Source organism: Crotalus tigris, unplaced genomic scaffold (genome assembly GCF_016545835.1).
Source record: "Crotalus tigris isolate CLP2741 ecotype Arizona unplaced genomic scaffold, ASM1654583v1 scf7180000019951.354573, whole genome shotgun sequence".
Taxonomy (NCBI): domain Eukaryota; kingdom Metazoa; phylum Chordata; class Lepidosauria; order Squamata; family Viperidae; genus Crotalus; species Crotalus tigris.
In genome coordinates, this window is record NW_024097787.1 from 114306 (window position 1) to 135287 (window position 20982).

A 20982-nucleotide genomic window follows, 5' to 3' on the forward strand; every position below is an offset into this window, starting at 1 on the left:
TAGCTAGAATCTAGACTTCTACACTATATTAAGAAGTCGAAAGATAACTGGGGGGGAAAAAGCAATGGCAAACCACTTCCATATATAGTTGTTTGGAAAAATCTACCCAGGAATGCTTTTACTCCCAGCCAGAAAGGATCATTCCACATTCTGGGAGGCCTTTAGCAGAAGAAAGTTCTGTAGAGTTTCGAAACTTGGTAAGCCCCACCCACCTCCCAAAGCGCGGGTCAACATTTAAAGCAACCCCACGAAGGGACAAAAAACTCAGTGACAACTTTACAGAATCAAGGGGAGTCTGGCACCTGAACTCCTTAAAGGAGGCGCATCGCCAAGTATCCGAGGCAGGGCAGCGCTCCTATTGAACTTGGGGTGGGATTTGCCACTTCGTCGTCTCTTCCCCTCCCCCGCCGCCGCCGCCGCCGCATTTTCTCCTCCTCTCCCCTTTCCTGAAAGTCGCCGAGCTGCTTTGCGTGTCAACCGAGGACCGCGCCGGCAGAAGCAGGAACGAACGGAGATGTCAGTAGCAACCCCTGCCTGACGCGCGGTGCCGCTGCTGCTCAGGCTCTCTTTGCGAGCGGCTCGGCTCCGTGCATGGCCACCCGAGCGCTCGCTGCCTGCCCGGATCGCCCTTCGAGCCCCTAGGCAGCCCGCGCCCCGACTCGGCGGGCAGAGAAGAAGCGCCGCCGCGGCTCCTGGCGCCAGCAGGTAAGTGAGGAGGCGCCGCCCGTCTGCCCGCCCGCGTTTTCCAGGTGACTTGCAGGGCACCGGTCCGCGGCTGGTCGGATAAAGGAGCCATCGAGGAGAGGTCCGAAGGAAGGGGAGCTGGGAATGCCCTAACAGCCAGCCAGAGGAGAAGGAGGAGGAGGAGGAAAGTTCATCATGCTTAGGTGCTGGGAAGTGAAGCAGGGAAGGAAGTCCGGATAGTGGCCGAGCAAGCGTCGGGCGGGAAGGGGGAGCCAAAGGATGGGACCCGGCTCAGAGGCAGAAAGAAGGGAGCGAGGAGGGACCCGGGGCAGGAGCCGGCAGCCGGGCGCTTTCTAGGGTGGCGACAGGGAGAAAGATTCCAGAGGGCAGAGTGGAGAGACTAAAGAAAGTCTATGGAGATTCTCAGTCATCCAGGTCAGGGTTGTCCCAAAGGTGCTTTTTTTCCATGAGGCAACCGGACTGGAGAGAAACGCTGCAAGGGCCAAAGAAAGTGGGAAGGGTCTGACTGATGGTTTCGCTTGTGGGCTCAAGAGGAGGGGAGAGAGAGAGAGAGAGAGAGAGAGAGAGAGAGAGAGAGAGAGAGAGAGAGAGAGAGAGAGATTGCCTCCAGGTACCGAAGGAGGAAGGTCTCTTTTTATGCAGCTATTCCAGCTCGGTGGCTAGCGGGAGACCAAATCCTCTCGGGCTCGGCGTTTTTACTGAACAGGTCTTTCGGTCGCTCGCTCGTTCTCTCTCGCTCTCTCTCTTTCCCCGATGGGCGAAGGTGGGAAAACGCCGAGCATGGGACCCCGCTTGATTCACAATGTGGGGAAGGGAAGAAAAAGACAGATGCGGGAGGCAAGGCGTTCCCGTGCTGAAACATTTTAGCCCAGGGAGGAACATGGACGTGCACAGATTGGTGGCAGAAAGGAGGATCGGGCAGGAGCGAAGCCTGGAAAGTGTGTGGAGAGGAGACGGGTTAATTAAAACCGAGCCTTGGTCTGTCCGTTTGTGAGCTGAGCCTCCTTCATAGTCAGCTCTTCCCATTTAAGAGGGGAGAGACTTCCTTTCTGGAGTAGAATCAGAACTTGTAGGATCCGGTTATTTTACTTTACCCGGTAGCTTATCCCCCCCCCCCCGAAATTAAAACAGCAGGTCTCTCCCTAAACAAAGTATTTTCTAGCTGGTAATAATTGATATTATGCAATGGTGTGGAAGTTAAAGTGGATGGTGATGATGAAGATGATGATGACAACGACTATGATGATGATGATGATGATGATCATATAAATCTACTAGCATATTACATTTTCAGTCAGAAATCAGAAGTTCCACTCTGCATACAGGGCAGAGTGTACAGGGCAATAAAAAATTGAACTTAGTGGGTCAGACTTCTAAGGAGATGTGCATTAGATTGCACTGGGAGACAAGGAAGCTGAAACAAATGGGATAGAAGCCATTGTGGAAAAAAGAGGAAGAAAGCAGGATACAGGTTCTCTTACACAAAGCATATAGTAATACTTTTTTTTTAAAAAAAGGATATCTGTAAAACAATTGCATGTCTATACTTTGCCATCGTTCATATTTCATCTACTGTATAGATGAATTACTATTATTAGCTTTTATTTCATATGCCCTGGAGCCCAGTCAGAAAATGACTGTCCCCATTTTATAGAAGAGGATCAAAGATCAAAGAAAATTATTTGCCAACAAAATCCTTTCACACATTGTGCATTTGCAAACTTAAATCTAATAATTGTGCACCCAAAAATAATTGCCTGGCATTTCTGACAAAAATTGAATAGGTTTTGTTTTTGGGGGAGATTACATACAGTATGTTTTATTGGCCACATTCAGATGCACAAAGCCTAATTTAGGAATTCAAAAAATGTCTCAACTCCTCCTTTTCTTTCACTTTGTACAAGCAGAGAAAATCTCAGAAGCCACAGCTAATATAGCTTTACTTTACATTTTGTATTGAGTAACTATGTTTATGGATTTACAAAGCAAGTAAAAAAGGATATGAGCCCCTGAGGAGTTGCTGACATAAAAAGCAATAAGTTAAATATTATATCAGGTCTCAGATCCTGAATTGTTGTTTCTTTTACAAGTCAGATCCCATAACAAACTATAAATTATTATTTCTAGATAAGAGAGACAAGCTAGAATTTTCGGCTTCCATTTTTATCAACAAATTTGCTTGTCAACTAGAACTTTGCTGTGACATTCTATGCAAATGTGATATGTATGCATACTTAAATACGAAATCTGATTTGGCTGATCTTCATTTCATATCTTCAGGGTTTAGAGCTGCATACTACTTACTGGAACAGTTAGAATGGAAGTCAGGGAACTGTAGGAGTTATGTACACTTCATCTGCGTGGAGGCATTGCTTAGCGCTGATATTGTAAATATTGTGTATCCACCTGTCCTTTAGCCTTGTGAAGACAAAAAGAGTGGGTGTCCATATTGCTGTGTAATGACTGCTTGTAAAGTGTAATTTTCTTTTAGGTTTTATATTTGTAATATATGAAAGAACAAAGATGCAAATTATACTTGCCATATTCTTTAGGCTATATAACCAATAATATGTAGAGGGTGTGCCACAAAGAGACTGGCATTAACAATCCTTGGTAAGAAATAAATAATTCAGAATTCATATGACCTCAGGTGCCACAGCAGGATTCAGAAGAGGATTTCTGAATACTTTTCAAAGCTAGATATTTGTGAAACCCATTTCTTTATTTTTCTTGCGTATTCTTCTTTGTCTTTCTTTGCTCTCAGGTAGCTTCTTCAGATAGTCCGTGTCTTTAATATCTTTGTCTTTCTGAACAGAGTTCTTGTCCCTCCTGGAAAGTTGAGTGAACTGCTGTCCATTATTGATTGGCAATGGATTTATGTTGACTAGTTTATGCAGTGTTATTTCATCCTCTTGAAAGTAGGGAATGTGGAAAAACAACTGTACACATAGTAATTATGCACATATATTTTACTCTCTGTAGTCTTCCTTTGCTTCAACATACTATACATGTATATCAGATGGCACATCTTTTTCAGCTCTCTAATGAGAGTTACATTGGAGATAACTTGGCATAACCAATGGTTTGAGCTAATGTTCTACACTAGAACCTTAAGAGAATCTATTTCCCATAGCATACATATGGAGGGGTTATTTTTTCCCCATTCTTCAGAGATGCCACTTCAGTACAGCAATATTTTCTTTGCAGTTAACTTGCTGGTGTGAAAAAGCTAGCTTTTTTTTTTAACATTTCCCAATCAGGTTGACAATGTCACACCTACATTTACATTTATAGAAATAATTAATCTGCTGTGCCCTAGAAAACTGACAATGTACATATTGAATTTAAGGTGTAAGTACTTACCTGTGAAACCTTGGAGACTGATAGTGAAAGCATCATAAGAATGTTCACAATGAGTATATTTTTGTATCTTCCTGTTAGGAAAAAAAAGTCAGCATTTCCCTTTGTGGTCACAAACTTAGGGTTGTGGTTTTAAAAGTATGTTCCCCCCCCCTTCTGCTGACATCCAGGATCTCTTTTTCTTGTTTCTTAGACTAGAAGCAGATGATTCATTTTTCACACAGCTGTAGGTGGTATCAGTGAGCCAGGCTGGCTAAGTTATTTCTTTTTGTCCCACTGTTTTAGATATTTGAAACAGCACACGAAACTTCTTTATAGTTTTTTTTTTTTGAAAGATAGCTGAGCTTGAAACGATAAAGGTGTGATTTAAATAATAATGCCACGATTTACAGGAAAAATATCATACTCAGAGTCTCTAGATTATTCTAGCTACTTTAGTAGTTTCCCTGAACTTCATTGAAACCTTCCAAATGCAAACTCCTATTACTGAAACAGATTTGTGTGTAACACATGCACTCTTTTCACTGCCATCTATCTTATCTTCGTTCCTCATGGTACGGATGCATTCTTTTTTAATTTACCAGCATTAAAGGCAACTTTAATTTTTCCTATCCTTGAAAAAAGAAGGAGGCATGGGTATTTTAAAAATTAATATTATAATTTAGAAAACATCGTTGGATTATAGGAAGGGAAGAAATTTTAGAAGTCTCCCAATCCAATCCCCTGCTTAGGGCAAGAATCCTCATAGCATCCCAGAAATGGCCTTAAATAGGTTAAGCTGCCCAACTGGAAGCCTAGGATTTGGTTCTCCCATCTTCTTCCTTATATATATACAATGAGAAATTTAAGGGTACATTCAACATTTTATTTTTTACATAAACTTAGGAAGCTTTATCTGTATGTGTTAGCCATGTATTATATGATTACAGACTTCCATCTTGTTTAATCCAGCAGTAACTATTTTGACACACAGTATCACACCAAAGACTTTTGCTTGAGATACACTAGGAATTATGCTATAAGTCTGATAGTACTTATATTTATGAAATGAATTAAAATATGTTCTTGTTTAATTGAAAGTGCTATATGTTTGATGATATGACTTATGAAATTTATATACTGCCTTCTTCCAGGCACTCAAGGCAACATATATAACACCTTTAACTGCCCAAAGGTTGCTGGGAAGAGCTACAATCTGTGAGTTAAGAAGGAGGAGGGTGGAGGAGGAAAGCAGTGGCCGCGAACCTAAAGGCGCGCAAATCATACAACTAAAAATCAAAAACAGCAGCAGTACATTCAGGGCATGTGCATCTGAGACTCCTTTTATCTCAGAATGTCTGGCTTAGTTCAGTACAATACTTGCTTTGCAGTTATCTTTCGCAGTACTCTTTTCAAACTTGGAAACTGTCCTATTTGTAAACAAATCACTAGTCTACAAGGACAGATTATTTATCTAGGGTCTGTAATCTGTGCTCTTCAGGCAGAAGTTAGGTGTCTGGTTCAGCCCTTCTACTCTATTGAGCCTCCGTATCGGCTCCCTCTACCACAAAGATCCTGCAGGAAAAGGGCAGTGTGGACCACCATGGGATCTGGCAGGGTGAGAGCTGTGAACCATAAATATAAAGCTTTTGCTGTGTCCCTGCATAACAGATACAGTGTCCTTACTGACCTTAATAGGGCCATTAAGAAGACAGGTCAAGGTAGTTGTGATAATAACTCAAATAAGCAGGGGATCGTGATCCAAGATGAAGAACTTATTTTTGATAGGGAGAAGTGCAAATCAGGTATTATACATCAGTCATGCAAGAAGAGAAAGGCATCCAAAAAGAGAAGCCACCTTCTGGTTGGTGATTCAATTATAAGGGATGTAAATTTAGGAAAGGACACAGAGGTTTAGAAAGAGATCAGGTATCTTCCAGGTGTTACTGCCAGTAGGGACAAGAAGCGTATTTTTAAAATAGTCAAGAATGCCAGCAAGGACTGTGATGTGGAGGCTATTGTACATGTTGGCACTAAAGATCTGTCCCAGAAAGATGTACTATCTGTGCAGAATGATTTCCAGAGCTTGGGGCAGGGCCTTAGCAGGATAGGATGTAGGCTTATTTTTTTCAAGCGTTTTACCAGTATATAAGGAGCAAAATGGAAAAGGCCAGCATATAGCAGAATTCAATATGTGGCTAAGGAATGGTGTAAAGGGGAAGGCTTTGGTTATATTAGTCATGATGTCTGTAGCTGGTCCAATCAACAAAATGCACAAAAGAGATGGTTTGCATCCATCAAAGAAAGGGACTGAGTTACTCGGCAATAAATTCACAGATTTCTCTGGAGGAATATTTAAACTAAACAACAGGAACAGTGAGTTAATTGATACAGAATATTCCTGTCCCCATCAATCTAAAAATTATAGGGATATCAGTGCATGTAATATAGATGTGTGTGTGGACAAGAATATCAACCTTGCTGTCAAGCAAAATCAAGCTTTTAATAGCGAGTGCCACACAAAGTGCACTAACCAAACAGGTGGTAAGAAAATAGGGGAACTCAGGCACCACACAGGTTATGTAGAAAGTAAACACAGAATCAGTCATAAAGGACTCAAATGTCTATATACCAATGCACAGAGTATGAACAGCAAACAGGGTGAACTAGAAATTCAGGTTAATGAGGGCAGATATGATATTGTTTCCATTACGGGAACATGGTGGGATGAAACCCACAAATGGAACACACAGTTAGAAGGATTTAAATTATTCAAAAGAAATAGACTAAATAAAAGAAGAGTTGGAGTTGCTCTCTATATAAGAAATAACTATATCTCTACAGAAATAGAGCACAACAATGATGAAAACTGTCTTGAATGCATTTGGTTCAATATAAAAGGAGAAAAATGGCATTGCCATAGGTGTATACGACAGGCCACCCAACCAAACAGAAGAAATAAATGAACTTTTTGCTAGTCAGCTAACTAAAGTATGTAGGAAGCACATCACAATATTAATGGGGAACTTTGATTACCCTGACATCAACTGGGAGACAAACTCTGCACCAAGTGGAAAATCAAACAGATTCCTGACAAACCTGGCAGACAACTTTGTCTCCCAAAAAGTAGAGAAGGGAACTAGGGATATCAGCCATATTGGACTTAATTTTCACTAACAGAGATGAAATGATAGAAGGTGTTGAAGCCACAGGAATCTTGGGGGAAAATGATCATGCAATATTGGAATTCAACATTATGGAAGCACAAGCAATAGAACACAGTCAAACTAGGGTCTTGGACTTTAAGGGAGCTAATTTCAATAAACTTAGAGAGGGCTTGGGAAGGATTCCATGGATGAGAATCCTCAAGGGGAAAACAACTCAAGCAGCTTGGGAAATTTTGAAAAGTGAGATAATAAAAGCCCAGTCTAGCACAATACCAACAAAGAGGAAAAATAACAGCTCTCAAAAGAAACCAGCATGGCTGCATAAAGAACTCTCTGATAAATTGAAAGATAAAAAAGACAAGTATAGAAAGTGGAAAGAGGGGCACATAACTAAGTCAGAATATCAGCAAATAGCCCGAGCCTACTGTCCACTAGGACTCCGAGGTCCCTCTCACAGTTACTACTATTGAGCAAGGTACCCCCTATACTATACCTGTACATTTGGTTTTTCTTGCCTAAGTGTAGAACCTTACTTTTTTCACTTGTAGTCCTAGTGGATAATCACTTAAATATGAGCCAGCAGTGTGCCAAAAAAGCCAACACAGTGCTAGGCTGCATTAACAGAGGGATAGAATCAAGATCACGTGAAGTAATACCACTTTACAATGCCTTGGTAAAGCCACATTTGGAATACTGCATCCAGTTTTGGTCACCACGATGTAAAAAATGTTGAGACTCTAGAAAGAGTACAGAGAAGAGCAACAAAGATGATTAGGGGACTGGAGGCTAAAACATACAAGGAACAGTTGCTGGAATTGGTTATATCTAGTTTAATGAAGAGAAGGACGAGAGGGGACATGATAGCGGTGTTCCAATATCTCAGGGGTTGCCACAAAGAAGAGGGAATAAAGCTATTTTCCAAAGCACCTGAAGGCAGGACAAGAAACAATGGATGGAAACTAATCAAGGAGAGAAGCAACCTAGAACTAAGGAGAAATTTCCTGACAGTTAGAACAATTAACCAGTGGAACAACCTGCCCCAGAAGCAGTGAATACTCCAACATTGGAAGTTTTTAAGAAGAGACTGGACAGCCATTTGTCTGAAATCATATAGGGTTTCCTTCCTGAGCAGGGGATTGGACTAGATGACCTCCAAGGTCCCTTTCAACTTTATTATTATTATTATTATTATTATTATTATTATTATTATTATTATTATTATCATCATCATCATCATCATCATCAACATCATCAACATCATCATCATCATTATCATTATTATCATTATCATTATTACTTCTTGTCCATTTTTTCCCACACAATTACCTTCTAGGACAGATTGGGTTGAGAGAGAGTAATTGTGCTATGACCAATGGATGGGGAAGGACTTGAATCTGAGACTTCCTTATCCTAAATCTAACATCCTACCACTATACCATATACTATTGCTAATCAGGTTGATCCATAATTTCAATGTAAGAAGAAAGAAAGCCAAGAAAACATTTTCAAAATTGTTTGCGCTTAGTAGGACTAAATCACATGAATATAGCACCTCTAATTAAAGCAGATTCTTTTTTTCCCCAACTTCCACGTGAAAAAAGGTGCAGGTGCCTTAGGAATTACATATGGAGAGAGGTGAATAATTTAATTCATTTTTGAAGCCTCCACAGTCCTAGTACTCAGAATTAATCTCCCTCCATCCCTTGAAGAACAGTAATTACCTTGGCTTCTGATACTTTGCATAATTTATTTTACCTTTTTACTATTTTGTATATTTCACAGCAAGAAGCTGTTCAGAGCACTGAAAACTCATCTGTGATTATTGGAAACCTTTTTTTAAATAGACTGTTTGGCTTACCCAGGCATTGTCCAAACACTTTTCAACCATACAGGATTAAAAATAATGTTTTAGATAGATGTGTGCAATAGAAACTGGATTTTACCTCCATTAAAAAGATTCCCTTTTTTTGTCAGTGAAGATTCTCAGTCATCCAGATAGAGTTCACTGGAAGTTAAGAAACTACTTGCATAAGCAGCAAAACATTTCAAAGCAAGAAGAAAAAGCAGTCCAGTTGCCATAAATCAACGTCCAGACTTCCTTATTTTTTGTTTTGCTATCACAAAATTATAACTTTATATTTGTAAACTGGTTACAGTCACTTAGACTGTGACATTGGTGGTGTATAAATCTGATAAATCAATCTGCATAGCTTTATTTACTCTAACTATTGACATTTGAATATTACTTTTCAAACTACATTAAGGTGACCAACTTTTTTACAATGAAAAGGAGGACACAAATAAATTGAAGAAAAAAATATTGTAAATAAAAGAAACAGTTTATTCATTGCAACAATAATACAGAATACACTATAATATGATAAATGCATAATAAAAAACATTTGTAACAATAACATTTTATATTGTAATTATGCTTACATGCTGCGCCCCCACCCGCAGCCGCCCCGCCAGCACTGCTGCCTCACCATGTAGAGCGGGCCCCGCGGCTCCCAAAGCACCTGCTGTGCCTGCTCTGGGGGGCAGCCCGCCATCGACACATCCCACCTGCAGCCACCCCGCCAATACCACCGCCCACCTTGTGCAACCCCATGTAGAGGAGGCCCTGCGGCTCCCACAGCATGGGGGGCAACCAGCCACCGCCGCCCCTCACACCCCCACCAGCAGCAGCCCCACTCCCCCTGCCTCTTGTCCCCGCAGCCATTATTGCCCTAGCAGGGCCAAAGATCAAGAGAAAGTTACCGTGGCTTCGCCACTCCAGTCTCCTCCAGGTATCTTCGGAACTAACTAGGAGATGGTGTAATTGGGTAGCAGGGAGAGGTGCAAAGTTCCTGCCATTTCGCCTTCGCTGCAAACAACTTACATGTGCAAAATTTGCTGGCTGGGTGTTTTGGCGCGCTCAGCAGCAATTCCTATTGCTTTCGAAAGCCAATAGGGGAAGTAGCACAGCTCATGCAAAAGTTGAAAAAAAAACATCAGAAAAGGTGCCGGAACGCCTTTCTGAGCGTTCTATGAGGAAAGAAAAGCCCTGCAGATTAGTCTTCAAATATCAAAAAGGAGGTCATGTAGGAGGACACTTTTTGAGGGAGGACAGAACTCACAAAAGGAGGACTGTCCTCCCTAAAGAAGGACGGTTGGTCACCTTAACTACATGGAAGATTCAACACATATTATTGTTTAATCCCGTGGCTAGGTGGTCATCAGAGGTAGGCTGAATACAGTCATTCCTATAGTTATAATTAATTGTATAGTTATACAGTAATTAAAAAAAACCCTGTTTTTGCCATACTGCTTTGTAGTAGTTTTTATTAAACTACCACAAATGAAGTAAGCCACTGAGTTCACAAACAAACAAACATCATTTTCCTTTCTTGTACTAAGAAAGGAGGGAAGTTCAGAGGGTAGGAAATGATAGCTTCCTGTTGTCTTTGAACCAGCCAAAATATAGAGCTTCTTGGAATCCTTTAGAGTGATCAGGCTTGTTGGAGAACCTTAAATCAAGTTTCAGTTCAAGCGTTTTATCAACATAGGAAGAAAACGATTTTAGGCTCATGAAAAAAAATATTTTTTTGTGTAAGATCTGAGTCACATTACTGGAACATTCTATATAGATAGCACTATGTCTGAGAAGCTGCAATTGATCCAAAATACAATTACTATGGTCCTGACTAGTGTTACCGTTCTTATTCCAGCAAGATACTAATTTGATTTCTGTACATTTGAAAGTAGAGATTACAATTGAAAATCAGAATACCTAATGTACCACCTACTTAAATATGGATCTGCCTGACTCATTAAGATTTGAGTGCCCTCCCTCAGGAGCCACAGGGGAATGAGTTTTTTTCTTAACCATTGCTTTACTGATTGAAATCCACCTGTTTCTGAACTCATGATTCTTAAGTGTAAAAATAAAAACCGTCCTTCATTTTCATTCATTGAATGGATTTGGGGTATGTGAAAAAGTGTAATTCTGCAATTTTTTCTACAGTAGGCAAGTTGCTGTCTATGAGAAGTTATTGGTAAGGTCATGAATTCAGTCTACCACACCAGTAGTTTCTTAGCTACTGATATTCTGAGTTATATTGCCTTTGACACTGAAGAATAAGAATCTCTGCAAATGAAAATCCACACTAAGACTGTGCCATAACTGTCTCTATTTCAGCAGTTATTTATTTGGTAACTTACATATGAAATCTCTTCCCGTGACCTGTCCAGTGCTTAGCTTGTTCTCTTCCTGCAGATTTGCTTTTAGGTTAAGACCCTTTGAAAATTGGCACAATGATGTCTAGAATGAGGGAAATAGGAGTTACCCAATATAACAATTTTGTATAAGTATATCTTATCAGATTTTCTCACCTTTTCCTTCTTCCTGTTGAAGGCCAGCCCATAGTTTACTGTTCTAAAGTTAGCTTTAGATTGAGGATGCTGGTCAAATCCCGTACTAGACAATTACAGATTTGCCTGAGGTCATGCAGGTGACTTCTCCACAGTGTTTGTCAACCTTGGCAACTTGAAGATGAGTGGATTTCAACTCCCAGAATTCCCCAACCAGCTTTGCTGTTTTAAAGGCTATGGATTTATTTATTTATAAAAATTATTTGCCACACATCTTATATAGAAATGACTCTGGGCAGTTTAAGCATTAAAATATTGACACCCTAACACAGGAGTGTCAAACTCAATTTCACTGAAGGCCACATCAACATTATGGTTGCCCTCAGGAGGCCAGGTGGGTGTGGCCAAGGTGGATGTGGCCTACTGGGTGGGTGTGGATGGAGTGGATGTGGCCTACTGGGTGGGTGTGGCCAGCTCTATATCGTTCGTGTCAAGGGGGCCTGTGGGGGCCTGGGCAGAAGTGGGATAGTTCTGAGGGTCTCTGGCAGAAGAGGGTGGGACCAGGGCAAGTGCCAAGTGAGGGGATTGCACTTTTGCTATCCCCCCATACGTGGGGCAGATCCCACAAGCTGACACTAAAGAAGACTCCTGACACAGAGGCTTTCTTGGGGTGGGACTGCCCCGAACCGAAGTCCGGGAACTACTTTATTGATTACAGTATGCAAATAAGCATTGATTACATGTGATACATTTGTGCCATACATATAATTTCTTGCTGCGCCATAAGCTTAAAACCACTCCCATTACTTAGTCTCAGAGCATGTCAAGAGTACATGTCATGTTTGACCTATATTGCCCACCTGGTGACACAAAACAAAACCATGTGGTTAGTGCCTTCTCGAGCTTAGTTCTGCATAACATCCTGTTTAACTGTCATGCGGTTTGCCATTTGTGTTACGAGCTAGCGAGCTTTGCCGCAGACGTTTCCTCTAGAAAGGGCAAAGAAAGGGCAAGGAGGGGGCGAGGAGGGGGCTACAACTCCAACATCTCCCCTGTCTTTTTCTAATTAAAGGAAAAATCATCTTCTTCACTGCTAAGGGTTATGGCTAAAGGGTCCGGTATGTCCATGGTTGGCAGTTTCTTGTACCTAACCAGGTGTATGGTCCTTTTGAGGAAAATATATTTTTCTGCTCCTTTTTAATATTTCCTTCAGGGGGGGCTAACTTCCATCAATATCCCCACTTTGTGCCTTAAGTGTGTAAATGTATGACATTAAAATTGATCTGGTCAGAGAGACTTGGTAGGCAAGCTTTTAAACTATTAAGCAAAAAAAAAAAAGGAAAGAAAATTAAAACATTAATGGAGGCAGCAGAAAAAGATCCCTTTAGTGGCATCTATAAAGTTCTAAAAGTTAGGGCAAAATTTTGTTAGGTGGAAAAGAAATTTATAGTATCCAATATTCTGTGCCAATCATTTTCAAATGTTGGATGTCACCTTTAGCTTCCAGTCAGGTTTGCATACCTCCCAAAATTCTCCACAGCCATGGTTTTCCTTAATACATGACCACTGGCTGCCCAATTTCAAGGGTTGTTTCCTGCCTTAGCTCTTAATTCAGTGCATCCAGGTTTGTAATGTCCAATATGCCAGTCTATTAAATTTTCTTTAAATTGCACATAATGAGTTCTAGGAATCCCAATCTGAGCTCACCAGTGTAAGATATTCAGGGCTGAAGTTTGGGATTTTTCCTGTTGCCTCCTTAGTCAGGGCATATGAATTGCAAATCACCTGAGGGGGCCTAGTTCCCTCCCCCTTGTTATCTGTTGAAAGTTGGTCCCACAAAGCTTTGGTGCAATAGAGCAAAAATCAGCCTGAGGAACTTTACTAAAGGTAGGTGGAGGAGATAAACTCAAGTGTAATTCTGAATGGTGTGTGTGTGTGCATATATGTGCAGCTACTTTTACAAAATAGTCAATACAAACCTTGTGGATCAATTTTCCCTCCCACCAGATAGAAGTTCAAGGTGTTTAGTACTTGTTCTGCCACATATTCCCAAGTGCCATCTCTCTATTAATACATTCAACTGGCTTGTTACAATACAAATGGGGCAAGAAAAAAAAGTTTACAATGAGTTTCCACCCTCCCCCCACAGTCTTAATTTTCTCTTTTGAGGCTTTACATGGCACCACCTTCTGCAGCTCTCACAGGCATCTGGGGAAATGGTAGGACTTGGGAAAATGTTCCACTCAGATTGCATGGTGGCTTTTTAGTGGATGGCTGGATTCAAAACTCAATTCCATGGCTCAAATGGATGGAGGCAGCATCTGGGTCTGTGTGTTCTGCTTCCAAAGGCTTGGGAGAGGGTTTCAGGGCTGAAAGATACAAGAACAGGGTCTCCCCCCCCCTTTCTGGGTGGACTCTACCAGGAGAGGCAGACAAAAGGTATGGAGAACAGAGATTAGAAAATGCTTATTTGTTTCAGAAAAGTTTCATAGTAGTTTCACCAGTAAGTTTTAGGATATGAAAAGTAACTTAGGAAAATTATTTCCCCACACAAGCAGACTTGAGCTTCAAAAGGCTCTTGTAAATAGACACACATTTTTCAAAAAAAGGATAGATGAAATACATACAGTAAATGCAAGTGAAACTTTTCCAACAGATAAACTTAAAACAATCCCTCCTGGTAACTTAAGGCTGTTCTTGAGCGTACACAGAGAGAAAGAAAAACAAACAAACAAACAAACACAATTCTTTTTCTTCACTCTGTTTGTTGGCTAGACAAACAGAATGAGGTATTTCCTTTTTGTGGCTTATTTTAAGCAGAATTTCTAGCAAACTTTAAAATTCTTTTTCCTTTAGATTTGAAACAATTAACAGTCACAGTTTTACACATCCTGATCATTCATGAAAATACTTTCCTAATTTAACCCACACAGATTGTTTGAGTGACCCCTCTTCAGGGTAGGTTGGGCATTGTTGATAAATATATTTTAGCAGACTGATCAGGTCTGACTTGGTGGGAACGGCCAGATTTTTCCATTATTAAGTCGGGTCTTGGTCAATTCCCTAAGTTCGTGGAGGTGCGCAACCTGAGGCTTAGAGAATTCTGCCCCCATACTCACGAGTTTGAGGAGGGTACTTCGTTCCACGACGACCGGCCCTGAATTGCAGTAGGCGTCCTGCCGAGTGAAGTATGAGGGTACCAAGAGATGTCTAGGAGGGTACTTCGTTCTGCGACGACCGGCCCTGAGAGTTGCAACAGGACATACACGTCTAGGAGGGTGCTTCGTTCTGCGACGACCGGCCCTGAAAGTTGCAACAGGACATACACTCGACTTGCGAGAGATGTCTAGGAGGGTACTTCGTTCTGCGACGACCGGCCCTGAGAGTTGCAACAGGACATATACGTCTAGGAGGGTGCTTCGTTCTGCGACGACCGGCCCTGAAAGTTGCAACAGGACATACACTCGACTTGCGAGAGATGTCTAGGAGGGTACTTCGTTCTGCGACGACCGGCCCTGAGAGTTGCAACAGGACATATACGTCTAGGAGGGTACTTCGTTCTGCGACGACCGGCCCTGAGAGTTGCAACAGGACATACACTCGACTTGCGGGTCGAATCACGTCGGGGTCACCACCTGAGGGGATTGCACTTTTGCTATCCCCCCATACGTGGGGCAGATCCCACAAGCTGACACTAAAGAAGACTCCTGACACAGAGGCTTTCTTGGGGTGGGACTGCCCCGAACCGAAGTCCGGGAACTACTTTATTGATTACAGTATGCAAATAAGCATTGATTACATGTGATACATTTGTGCCATACATATAATTTCTTGCTGCGCCATAAGCTTAAAACCACTCCCATTACTTAGTCTCAGAGCATGTCAAGAGTACATGTCATGTTTGACCTATATTGCCCACCTGGCGACACAAAACAAAACCCTGTGGTTAGTGCCTTCTCGAGCTTAGTTCTACATAACATCCTGTTTAACTGTCATGCGGTTTGCCATTTGTGTTACGAGCTAGCGAGCTTTGCCGCAGACGTTTCCTCTAGAAAGGGCAAAGAAAGGGCAAGGAGGGGGCGAGGAGGGGGCTACAACTCCAACAGCCAAGGCATGGTCCATTGGAGGAGCCTCACTGTTCCTCTCAGGCCATGGGGGGGGGGCTTATGGAGCTAAGACTGAATGCGTTTCAGCATAGATGGCCACCACAAAATTGTACATTGGCTCCCGGCTGGCTTCGGCCAGGGCCTAAGCAGAGGGGGCCGTTCCCTCACTGTTTCCAGGATGGCTTTGCGGGCCACATGAAACCACTTTGTGGGCCGCATCTGGCCCCCAAGCCTTGTGTTTGACATGTCTGCCCTAACAGATAAGTAAGTTATCACTCTTTTTTTCCAAAAGACACTTGCCATAGAAACCTAATGGGACTTAGATTTAAATAAAAGGTTATAGGATTGCAACTTTAACAAACACGATTTGTGTTGCCTCCTTCTGACTTTTAAAGCTCTGCACACCTTAGGATCCATGGTGGCACAGTGGTTAGAATGCAGTATTGCAGGCTAATTCTGCTGTCTGCCAACTGCCAGCAGTTTGGCAGTTCGATCCTGATCGATTGAAGGTTGACTCAGCCTTCCATCTTTCCAAGGTCAGTAAAATGAGGTTCCAGATTGTTGAGGGCAATATGATAACTCTGTAAAATGTAAAGTACTATTGCTATTAGTATCCACTTATCTCCAGGAGGAAAAACCAATTTCTTGGTTTTAACATCTAATGCTCACTCTGGGCCTCCATCAAGGATAAAGTGGCCTTTGAGCAAAGAAGCTAAAGATATTTTCAGTTTTTAAACACTGGTATATTGATTTTTCCTATACAAATTTGACCTTGTTTCAAAACTTTAACTTTTTAGTCATTTAGATAGATTGTTGTGTTTGTTACCTACGCAATTTGACTGAACCCTACCTTAGGATATGAAATAAGGGTCACATTTGATTTTATCTTTTATTGTGTTATCGTGTTTTTCCTGTATTGTTTTATACTTTTACTGTAAATTACCATGAGCCCTGATGCTGACAATATGTAAATAGGAAGAGTTTTTTTAAAAAATATATATATATACATAATAAAGACATTCATTTAATAAATCAAGAGAAATCAACAGAAAAATCCGGTTACTGTAATTTCAGTGCAAGATATGAGCCTCAGTGTCATTACCCTAAATGATAGATAAAAACTTTGTCCTGTTGCCTTAGCAACTAGTGAGGCTTCCTTGCATAGGGTTTTAGTTCTGTGTTATTCAGTAGACCTCATATTATTGGGGCTATATCTATGCAGGGCTCTTAAGCAAATAGAGTTGAATGTGGTTTGCCATATTTAACATGGGGCAACAAGAAACATTTTAATCTGGATTAAATTTTAATATTTTAATTCTACCATATTGTAAAAATGTTGGCTTTATTGGTACATCAAATTTCGTATAAATCATCCATTGACAGATTTGATTGATCAGAAAAGAACAATCAGTTCATGCTCTTAAGTATTTCTGTTTCTTCTTATTTATTAAATTTATATGCTGCCCATCTCACAATCAAATGACTCTTTCACTCAGTGTGAATGAATCATTGAATTTAGTTTCTTCGTGGGAAGATTGCATCTCTTTATATAGTAAGTTTTTGTAAACATAACAATAGGATTCTTCAATCAGAATAGAGCTGGAAGAGACCTTGGAGGTCTTCTAGTCCAACCCTCTGCTCAAGTAGGATGTCAACTCTACAATGAGCATGTCATGGTTCTGACATAGGAGACCCTATACCATTTCAGATAGCTGGCTGTTCAGTTTTTTCTTAAAATCCTCCAGTGATGAAGCACTTACAACTTGTAAGGCAAGCTGTTCCACTGGTTAATTGTCCTTACTGTTAGGAAGTTTCTCCTTAATTCCAGGTTGTTTCTCTCCTAAATTAGTTTTATCCATTGTATGGAATAGAATAGAATAGAATAGAATAGAATAGAATAGAATAGAATAGAATAGAATAGAATAGAATAGAATAGAATAGAAATTTTATTGTCACTTTAAATGTACACTAATCAGCATACATTAAAAAAATTGTTCTATTAAGCTCTCAAAAAAACTTATGCATATACCCACATACACACATATATGACACAGAGAAACATCACAGTGTAGTTCAATTGTATACATATACATGGCAAAAAAAAAAAAAAAGAATCCTGTGAATTTACAAGACCAAATGGAAGTGAGTGCAACTTAATTAGTTTCCATCCATTGTTTCTTGCCTTCTGGTGCTGTGGAGAATAAGTTGATCTCTCTTCTTTATGTTGTTGTTGTTAGTTGCGATATCGTGTCCGACACATCGCGACCCCATGGACAACATTCTTCAGGCCTTCCTGTCGTCTACCATCTTCTGGAGTCCATTAAAGCTCATGCCTACTGCTTCTGTGACTCCATCCAGCCATCTCATTCTCTGTCGTCCCCTTCTTCTATTGCCCTCATTAGTCCTTCCTTCTCATTAGGTGGCCAAAGTACTTGAGTTTCAACTTCAGGATCTGGCCTTCTAAAAAGCAGTCAGGGCTGATCTTTATGGCAACCCCTCAAATACTAAAATACTACTATCATGTCACCCCTAATCCTTCTTTTCTCTAGACCCAACTGTTCATCTTATGTTTTTGTTTCCAAGTCATTAATCATCTTAGTTGCTCTTCTCTGAACTTTTTCCAAAGTCTCAACATCTTCTTTATAATGTGGTAACCAAAACTGGATGCGGTATTCTAGATGTGGTCTTACTAAGGATTTATAAAGCAGTACTAATACTTCACATGATTCACGTAATCACGTGATTAGCTTTTTTGGCTGCTGCTACATATTGCTGGCTCATGGTTAAATGACGGTCTACAAGGTCCAAGGTCCTTCTCAACAGTTACTGTTTTTGAGCCAGTTTCCCTAATCTGTACTTGTACCTTTGGCTTATTCTGCCTAGGTGTAAACCCCTTCCTTTTCTCCACATTAAATTTCATTTTGGATAGGGCCCATTGTTCAAGTCTGTCAAGGTCTTTTTGGACTCTGAGCTTGTCTTCTGGGGTGTTGGCAGTGGTGAGATTCAGTCGGTTCGCACAGGTTCGGCAGAACTAGTAGCTAAATTTTGCTGAATTTGGAGAACCAGCTGAATGCACACTGCTTCCAGAAGTCCAGCTTAGGCCTCAGAGGCCTGGAGGAGGCCTCCCAGACCTAGAACAGCCTGCCGGAAGTTTGTGGATGCTACTTCTGGAAGTACGTTCTAGGCCTCGGAGGCCTAGAGCATCCAATGAGAGAACCAGTTGTTCAGGTATTTGAATCCCACCAGCTTAGTGTCATCTGCAAATCTGATGAGTTCTTCTTCTATTCCCTCATCTAAATCATTTATGAAGATATTGAAGAGTAGTGGCCCTAAAATGGAACCTTGTGGTAACCTACTGCTTACTTCCCTTCATGTAGATGTAGTACCATTAAGGACTACTCTTTGAGTATGTTTTGTCAGCCAGTTACAAATAAATCTGGTAATGATACTGTCTAGCCCACATTTTTCTAGTTTACCAAGAAGTAGATTGTGGTCTACTTTGTTGAATGCCATGCTGAAGTTTAAGTATACTATGTCCACAGCATTTCACTGGTCCACTAATTTAGTAACTTTGTCAAAGAATGAAATAAATTTGATTTGGCATGATCTGTTTTTAGAAACCCAGGGTTATAACTTTATTTGTTTCTAGATGTTCACAGATCTGTTTTTTGATTATTTTTTCCAGTATCTTCCCAGGTATTCATGTTAGGCTGATCGTTCTGTAGTTTTTTCCCCCTTTTTTGAAGATGGGAACCACATCAGCTCTTTTCCAATCCTCTGGTTCCCCAGTGCTCCAGGATTTTTAAAAGATATGGTACAATGGTTCTGAGATAACATCTGCCAGCTCCTTCAGGTCCCAGTAATTTATATTTATCAATGTCAGACAGGTGTTCTCTTACCATTTTCTTGTTTATATTTTTTTTTAATAGACACTATTTCTAGTCTGTTTTTGGTAGGTTGGGGTATAGGGGTTTTTTGTGTGTGAAGACTGATGCAAAGAATGAGTTAAGCAGCTGTGCTTTCTCTCTATTGCCTGTTACTTCCTTGCCATCTTCTCTCTTTAGTGGACCGACTGTTTTCTTGACTTTTTGTTGTTATTTATATGTTGAAAGAAACCTTTTTTATTATTATCTTTGGCTTTTGATGCAAGTCTTTGTTCATTCTGAGCCTTTGCTTTCCTGACTTCATCTATGCAGATTCGGGCTATCTGCTGATATTCTCCCTCTTTCAGTTTTTGTACTTGTCCTTTTTGTCCTTCAGAGAGATCTTTGTGCAGCCAGAGATTTCTTGTTCTTTTTTTTCAGTGGTCTTGTGTTGGATTGGGCTTTTTCAACTTTTTCAAAGTTTCCCATGCTTCTTGAATTGTTTTCCTTTTTAGGATTTTTATGCATGCAATTTTTCTTAGGCTCTTTCAGAGTTTATCAAAATCAGCTCTTTTAAAATTTAGGACACTGGTTGGATTATATTCTATAACTTGTGTTTGCATTATATTGAAGTCCAATATGATGTGGTCACTCTTACCCAAGGATCTGGCAATATCAACTCCCTCTATCACTTCTTCTCTATTAGTAAGAATTAGGTCCATTGTAGCTTTTCCTGTAGCCTGGGCAATTACAAGTAGTGTAATTGCAAAAAAAAGTAGCAAGGGACAATCACCAGAAATAAGAATTATTCTGATCATTATCTATAATGAGATGACACATAAATGAAGAGTTCATTATTTCCACTGATTGGCATATGATATGCTGATTTTTAAAAGGTGTGGGGGATGGCCATAAAGAGGAAACAATTAAGCATCCTCTGTGTTCTGTGGCCCTAATGGACATCAGCTGTTCAGTATTTCTTCTACAGTAAAAATAAAATACCATCCTTATAATTATCAGTGTTTCTTGCTTTCTTCCAAGATTTTTCCAGTATTTTCCATGCCAAATGAAAAGCAGGATAAGTTTCAGTCTTATCATTAATACTGTGCATCAAGTTGTAAACTCTTAACAGTTTATGCTCTCTTTCTTAGTTTCTTAAAATAAAATTTTGTTTGCATATTTTCTTTCTGTAACAATTTCCTTCCTTTTCCATCTCTAAATGTGCTTCATTGCACTTCCTATGGTTTCAACATGTGGCAAGTCTTAATTGCTCTAGAAATTCAGATTTCATTTCTCCTTGGTAGGATTTTATATTTCTTCCTTTAAGACAGTAGCTGCAACAGGTCATCTCCCTATACTGTTCACCGAGGTAATTCTACAATCTGAAATACACATACTTTGAAGCTACACAGATCAGAGAGTGAATATTAAAATTGTAACTACGGGTTG

At 40.5% G+C, this 20982-nt stretch overlaps 1 protein-coding gene across 1 annotated transcript in view; it reads left to right on the top strand.

Moving 5' to 3' along the window:
- The first annotated feature begins 274 nt into the window (after positions 1-274).
- LOC120317955 (protein LBH-like) overlaps positions 275-20982 on the top strand; it is a 68340-nt gene continuing 47632 nt past the window's right edge. The window contains exon 1 of the mRNA XM_039365058.1: positions 275-705. The gene's annotated coding sequence lies outside the window, so the exon portion shown is untranslated. The remainder of the gene's footprint in view (positions 706-20982) is intronic.